This window comes from Micropterus dolomieu, linkage group LG17 (assembly GCF_021292245.1).
Source record: "Micropterus dolomieu isolate WLL.071019.BEF.003 ecotype Adirondacks linkage group LG17, ASM2129224v1, whole genome shotgun sequence".
NCBI lineage: Eukaryota > Metazoa > Chordata > Actinopteri > Centrarchiformes > Centrarchidae > Micropterus > Micropterus dolomieu.
The window spans coordinates 19,443,401-19,451,921 of record NC_060166.1 but is presented as its reverse complement, the minus strand read 5'-3'; positions in this window follow the sequence as shown (position 1 = coordinate 19,451,921).

The following is an 8,521-nucleotide window of genomic DNA, read 5'->3' as shown; positions in this document are numbered from 1 at the left end:
CATTTTTTAAATATTATTTTATATTTAATGTATTGAAGGAAACCTGGAGGAGCCAGTTTGAATGGGCCTGATGCAGCTAATAACATTAATATATAGAAAATATCTATAATTTACAGGGGCTATGCTTACGTTTGTCAGTAGAATAGATGCTGGATCATCAGTCAGTACAAGAACAGTTGACTCACAGTCTCAGTCAGTAGGAGCACAGCCAGAGGTGTACAGCCAGCATCACATACAAGCAGCTCAGACCCTAATGGAACAGTTGCTGCTCCACCAAATAACCCAGCAGATTGGCCCCCAGTCTTATCACACTTCATGACGTCTGAGTTAGTGCGCAGAGGTCTGTTGTGAACGAGTGGTAACATAACTGGTACAGTTTTGCAATATAAACATCTGAAAACTGAAGCCAACTTTGCTCTGTTTGGGACTGTGAGCTGCACTTTATGAGAGGTGCTGAAGTTAAAATGTGTGGATTTTGGTGAGATTGTGAATTGAGAAGTCTTTCAGTTAGTTTTGATTTCCGCCTTAACATACCCAAAGTCCCCAAATGAGGTTCTGTGTCTGTCAGACGGTCTGAAGGGGATACTACCACAACAGCAGAGCAATAACACAGACTAATCCTCCCCACAGTATAGCAAATATCCACCGGTCCTGCACTCCACTATAACTTATAATGCTATATTCTTATTCTTATATATACATGGTACTTTTTTACTTTTACGTGAGAAGATTTATACTGCATGACTTTTACTTTTACTTGAGTAACGTTTTTCATGTGGTATCTGTACTTTTACTTAAGTATGAAAATTGAGTACGTCTTCCACCACTGTGAGTAGGTGAAATATTAGAGTCTTAGTCCAAAGTGGTAGACCATCTGACTGACAATGCCATCCTTAGAGCCACTATGCCACTAGCATTGCTAAAAACACTGTGCATTGACAATATACTGTAGCACAAGGTCAATCGTGGTTTTATTGCCACAAAAAAGAAACTTGGCAGATATGAGGCATCCATATTCGTGTATATTCATATATTCATATTCACATGTGAAAGCCTTCACTATATTATTACTAAGATTTCTGATGTCTGTGTTAATTTTAAGCCTTTTAAAATATACTTCTAAGTCCATGTCCTTGACGTTGGAACTTGCTTTCACTAATTTTCAGACATTTTCCATATTTTTAAGGAACAGAGTACTGAGTGAAGCAGATTCTTTGATTCTTCATTCTTTGTGTCTCAGACCAAGAATTGTCTTCTGATGTTCCATGCATGATGTGCTCATCACATTGTATGTGTACTGACTCATCCTTAGTTTCAGATCTTCACCCACTGAGCAAAATGTTTTTAAAGGTAGTAATATTTTTTAGGTAGGAAAAAAAATGTTTTTGTTAAAAAAGGTTTCTTAAAATTGAATATGTAATAGAAAGCAAATGAGTTCTTATCAATGCCAAATTGATGGTTTTTAATGTATTGTATTACACAGTCACAATTACAACATGGATGTTGAACTCCATTTACAAGTCAGAAAAATTACCTTAACTCCCATATGACATGGACATAGTTAAAAAGATGATGGCAATGATCAAAATTTATAGAAAAGGGAGTCACTGTTTAAATAAATATATTATCACCCATGCCTTTTCATCAAAGTCCTTTTCTCTCAAGGCCGTTTCCTGTCCCAGTGGTTGCTGCAGCAACCCTTCCTGTGCTGTTATCGTTACACAGCAGTCTCCCTCATACAGCCAGCTAGTCACATCCCACAGGCCACCAACCAGCCAGACATTTGTCCATCCATCCATCTATCTGTCCATCCTTTCTTCCGTGAGTCCATCACTGACCTGTTTTTGAGTAATTGTAGGAGAAAGTGATTCAACAAAACAAAGTAACCGTCTCTCAGTCCCCATGGAAATGAGAAAGATTGAATAAGAAACATACAGCGAGATAAACAAGTGTGAGCAGAATGAAAATTATAGTTTAAAGTGGTGGTAAATAGAGAGAGAGAGAGAGAGACTATAGGGAAAGGCAGATCAATCAGAAAAGAGAGAGAGAGAAGGTCAGAGAGAGAGGCTGTTTTTGTGTCTGTCAGCAGCTTCTTATCTTTTCCTTGCGGGCAAACACACACACACACACACATCCACAAAATATCAACTCGCTTTGTCTTACAGATTAGGCTGTTTTCAGGCTGTTTTATTTTTTATTTTTAAACCTGCATACATCTAAATGACACTGTAGTATAGTACCATCAACAAGGCCTCATTTTTTACCTGATCCTGTGCTTCCGCCTGCTTTTCCAACTATATTTTAACCATCCACTCATTCTCTTCTTTGCTTCCTTTCTGTTTCCAGTTTGTTCTTCTCATCGACTTCTCCTTCTTTTACTCATCCTCTCTGTCCCATGATGCTTTTCTTTGTCTTTCCTATCAGGACAAATCACCACCCTGCTGTTACCCGGGAAACCAGGAAATGAAACCATAAAAGATGGGCGGAAACAACCGAGGACCTGTATTCAAACCTCTGTCTCAATATCGCTCTCCTGTCTCACCTTATCTTCTTATATTTTTTATACTCCATTTGTCATTTCCCATGTTTCCCTTTCTCTGATGGTGTTACTTTAAGTGCATATCTGGACGCAGTGTTCACGGGACTGATGATTTTCTTAACGTCATTTATGAGTCATAGGGGTGGCCTCTAACATACATAATACCTTCCAGCGCTCACTTCTGAAACCATTTTCATATCTCCTTCTTTGGTTGGTGGTTGTGGGCAGGGCTTGACAATTTACTCAGGGAAGATCAGCGGCACATTAGTGGCGCTTGTGCTACAGTGGAAGCCATTTTTTAGGTTATGATTTTATTACTACAAGATTGTCATCTTAAGTTTACTGCTGTACTAATCAATATTTTTATATTAACAATGGATCAAATATCTGTAATGTAATGGGAAAGGTGTTGCTCCATGTGACTAAAGGAGCCAGGAGTTGATGGAGACCAAAAGAGTGACTACTGGACTTCCACTCACCAGGTTGTCTGAAACACAGCAACAAATGAATGCCAATGTTGTTCCCTGTCTGCTGGATGTGTTGATAGACTGTTTGCTAACATTTGCTAACTTTAAGAATATGTCAGTGTTGGGTTTACAGCTTACTGTAAACTGACCCCAAGTGGCCACAAAATCGATGAAGGCATGTTTAGATAATTCAAGATTCAGAAATAGAGACTGATTTTAGTCTAGTATGGGTCAAGCTACACAAATGCTGGACTCTGTACTTTCCATAGCAAAACGCAATAGTTTCTTACATTAAACCCCCCCTGCCTAATAATGAAATGCATCCTTTTATTGAAAAAAAAATGTTATGTCTCAAGCCCAAGCTCAGATAACATCATCAAGGCTCCCTCCAGAGCCAGATATTATATAACTGTATGTGAAATCCAAAACGACGTCTGTTGGAAAATACCAGTGACAGGCGTACTGGATCTTGACTATGTTAGATAAGTCACGTTAAACAAGTGGTTAATGTTGTGAAACAGTTGCAATTTCGTTAGGTTTAAGCAAAAAAAACGTACTTGGTTAGGTTTAGGAAAAGATCATGGTTTGGGTTCAAATAAGTATGTCACGTTACGTAAGGCATGTATGAACCATTATGTAACTTTAAATAAGTCAATGTTGATTATTGGTTTCACACAGGACACAAACCCTGGTCTCCTGAGTGAAACGCCTGTTTGACCTAACTAGTCCCCCATCACCTCCCTCTGAAAACCTTTTCACTCTTTATACTGCTCCCAATACTGCTCGCAATTACCACTATCACTAGAGTTCGGCAGTTAACAATAAATGCATATATGGGTCATAACAATCTGATTGCACAAACGACCAATACGGCTGAAAAATCAGTGAAGGGCCCTTCTAAAGGAACTAAATTGAACCCTTCATTTACTATTTAGTTTCAGGGAGACTGTTTGTATTAAAACATCATAAGAGGGGAGGAAGTTTAATTAAATGGAAAAATGCTTTTTGTGTAAGTTGGGTGACCTGACCCTCTAACCTTTCACATCGTAGCTCACCAATATCTCAGTTTAGATAAAAGTCAGAAGAAGGAACCCTCAAGAGAAATCTATTTTTATTCTTCTGCTTTTTAGGCTGTCCGAAGTCTCTGTCAATATTATCAAACTGTTAAAATGTTGTGCACAAATGAGCTGCAGTTGAGTTTGGCCACCTACAGCCTCATGTGATCACCCATTAAAACTTACAGATGGGTTATTTTTGTAGTAAGAAACTGGCAAGAGAAAAAAGTTAAGCGCAAAGCATGATCTAATTTAGGGTGGAGGCGCATCACAGTAAATCAGCCTTGGGGTGGAAAGGGTTGAACGAATTGGTACATGCTTGACCGAGAAAGACAGTGCTGGACAAGAAGAGTTGGGGGAGAAGAATGAGGGGAATTGATGGATAGAAGTAGATACAAACAGACATGAGAACAAAAAGCCTTAAGACAGAAAGAGGGTTTTTACAGAGACAGAGAGATGTAGAAAAAGAGACACAGAGACAGATGATGAGGAGGTGGAGGAGAGCTGATGAGGTCATTGAGGCGTGTAGGAAAGAATGGTGAGAATATGACCCATAACTGAGACACTATGTATTGAGACAGCGTTGCCCTGCGTCTCACACACTGAGCTGACATGCAGGAGCACTGCCAATCTGTCCCTTCTTTTAAAAAAAAAGAGGGGCCTTCTTTCCTTTTCTCTGGACAATGTCTGGTACATGACAAAACATGCTTTACCATGATGATTTGTTTTTGCATCAAGTTTCACCCTTCACATTGTAATATTAAAGTGATTACCTTTCTTGCTGCAGTGCTCGAAACACCACAGATCCAAGGATGAGAGGTGTGCGGGGTTTGTTTAGAAATGTGTGGGTGCAGAATTGACTTCACTTCAACCTCACTCCTCTAAGTTATTTTTTTTTTCCCTTCGTCTGATTATTCTCCAGTTTCTTTTTTCTTCTCGCATTTGCAAAATCCACTCAAATACATAGACATAAGCAGTCAGCCATCCACAACACACACTCACACACACACCATCATTTCTCTGTCCTTCTTGACCTCCAGCCCCATCCTTCCTTCTTGTCCCTTGCTCCCAGCTCCCCCCAGTTCATACTACATTATAGAACAGCTTTCATTTAGGTATGAATATTAGATATTTCTTTTGAATAATAGAGAAAGACCTTATGTGAGGAATATGCAGACATAAGGAGAAAAAAGGACTGTCGTACTTGTGGGTCTTCACTTGCACATTTAAAATAGTCCAATAAAAATGACATTCTCAGATCCAAACTGTTCCATTAAATAAATGATTAACTTAAAGTGCAAGTCAAGTAGCGAGGTGTGTGTCTTTCTGTGTGTGGCTACTGAGGATAGAAAACTGCAAGCTTCTCCTTATTGTGATTGTAGGAGCAAATGCAGTTCTTTGTGAAATACTGCATATAGGTTAATATTCATTCCAACTGACAATATACTACAACTGCTTTTGAAGTAGCCTATAAAGGGAATAACATTTCTTCTTGAATGGGATGATTTATTGTGCTTGCTATATATTATGGCCCTTCGATACATGAAACACCATCGACACATGACTTCTAAAAGGACTGAGAAAAGCACAAACAAATAATATGATTGCCCCACCAATTCCTGAAAAGTCAAGTTTGGGAAATTACATTTATAGCAGTGTCGTATTGGAAGAGAACAGGGCAAAGGGATCAGAGAGAGAAAGGAAGAGGGAGAGGGGTACAGGAAGAAACAAATAACACAAGCCCTGAGGCGCTCGAGTCACTTTAATTTGACGGAAGTGATTCACTGCTGTGTCTGCGTGCATGCCTGTGTGTGTGTGTGTGTGGTGTGTGTGTGTGTGTGTGAGTGGGTGTGTGTGTAGGTATGAGCTGTGAAACAGTTTGTTCTGGCAGCACTGGAACCTCATGGCACACTTTATTCTTATAGACTATTCAATTACCTGAATTACCTGGTGCACAAGCTTAAAGAGCTTAACTACACACACACACACACACACACACACACACACACACACACACACACGTAACAAACAAAACATGAATAAATAAACACATAAATCTCACATAGGGCCATACAGGCATGAGCACGTACAACCAAAACTGCAAACATCTACAAGACAGAGGAAAACACAGATTAGAGCGGCATTTAAATGAGATTAGTGACATATTCAAGTCGGGTTTGCTTTGTGAAACTACTGGCTCTTCTCCGGCATGCACACAAACACACACACAAAATTGGAAGGCAGTTTAGTGGATGTTAAATCAAGCTGTGAATGATAATACAGCATGACTCCTATTTATTCCATCTCGTTTAAGTCCACATATGGCAATATGAAATTCAAATCGTTCACTAGACTAACCTTACTTGCCTCTACCTACACCCCCCTTCATATTTACCTACATTAAACATAACATTTCATTACAGTTAAACTCAATGTGCTTTACATTAAAACGTGAGGTGTACAGAGGAATACACTAAAAAACAAATATGTCTCAGTCTCTTGAAGACAACTCTAATACTTAACTATGTACTCTTTTGTTTTATCTTCTCCTTCTTATCTCCTCCTTGTTACCTGGACACTGCAGTTAAAAGCTCAAGGCCTCATTACCTTTGCCAAAATATGGACAATTCCGATATGATTGTGACTTATTTGTTGCATGTTTTTTACAATACATGGCTTCAACCATGACACCCGAAGTCTAAATGGCTGCAGCCAGCCAATACAATCTTAGCATACCAACATTGTGTCAGATAATGCACTCTGATAAATCAATCAATCAAAATTTATTTATAGAGCACTTTAAAAATCCAAAGTGGACACAAAGTACTGTACAGTAAAACATTAAACAAATCCATAAAGACACTAAATACAAAGCTCACACGCCGAATAAAATACAAATAAAAACAATAACCATACAATAAAATCAGTACAACCAAAACAAGAAATGTCAATTTCAGTTATAAAAGACCAAGAAAAGGAGGTGGGTTTTAAGAAGAGACTTAAAAATAGACAGTGAAGATGCCTGTCTAATGTGAAATGTGTGTCCTGTCTTTGTTTTGGGCACACTTAGGAGCAGTTGATCGGCTGACCTGAGAGAACGGGTGGGTCAATAGGGGTGTAGCAGCGTAGAGATGTAGGGTGTGGCAAGAACATTTAGACATTTAAATAAAAGAATCATGGATCAAATGGATCCTATGATGTACAAGCAGCCAGTGGAGTGAGGCTAAAATGGGGGAAATGTGCTCATATTTACGTGTTCCAGATAAAAGACGCGCTGCAGCGTTTTAAATGTAGAACCTATTATTTAATGTATTGTAGGACAAAGAAGGACACACTTAATAAATACAAATGAAGATGGTAAAATAGATATTTTTACCATCTGAATCAATGAATCTCCTGTGGGACTGGAGAAATGCCTGCAGAACACAGAACAAATCAAGTCTTGTTAAATGCATGAATAGCATATTTTTACATTTTAATTTACTTCCAAATCCTAATTTCATACAGAAAAACCCCAGAGATCAGACCTGGACAATCCTATTTAACAAAAATACATCAGAACAGGGGCATCATTTAAACTGGGAGGACCGTGGAGAGAACATAAAACCTCAGAGGGATTTGCACCCTGGTCCTTTATGCTGTGAGGGAATAGTGCTAAGATAATCACCTGCTTTCAACCAGGTTCAGTTCCTGCCAGCGTTGCGTCTGGCTCAGCCTGAGCAACAAACAGAGTTGGCAGTGCTCACAGGTGGCAACACTGCCAATCACTGCATGACTCCTACAGGTTGGTCAGGACATATGTTCAGCAGGGATGGGGTAATCTGTGGGAGACAGCATGGGACTCCCAAGGTGAAATGTCTTGCTGTGTATCCAAGGAGGCAACTGGTGGTGCCCTGGACCAGAGGTTGGTTGGCGGTGAGACGGACTGCATACACAATTTGGAATTGGCACTGAATGTTGTCCTGTCTGTCCCCTCTTTCTGGATTGTTCTGCATACTTGTATCAATAGCTGTTTCATTTTTTTATGCACCATTTAAGGGTGGCTATGTGAAATTTATTCAGGGAGTATGGATGGAAAATAGCCATGGGTCTAACTCTTGCACATTTATAGGAGCAATATCTATTAATGTGTCAACACATAATAATACATAAGATGTGGTCACAAGTTTTTGCCACAAGGAGGCCTCGCCTCCCTAGCGAGACAGCTTGGTATGGCTTGTAGCCGACCCTCGTCTTCAGTACGACAGAAGCGAGGAAGGGAAGTGCACTACCTGTTGCCCGTCTCATCATTTTTCTGTTATCTACACGTTAGTAACTCTTAAAATCTCAACAGGGGTCGAAAATGTTGAAGTATAACACACATTTTATTGCCTACTTGGGCTCTGTTTATCAGAGTCGCTACTTTGTTTATTTTAAGTGTCGTAAAAATAATGTCAGGATGCTAATGTTACTGCGGTAGT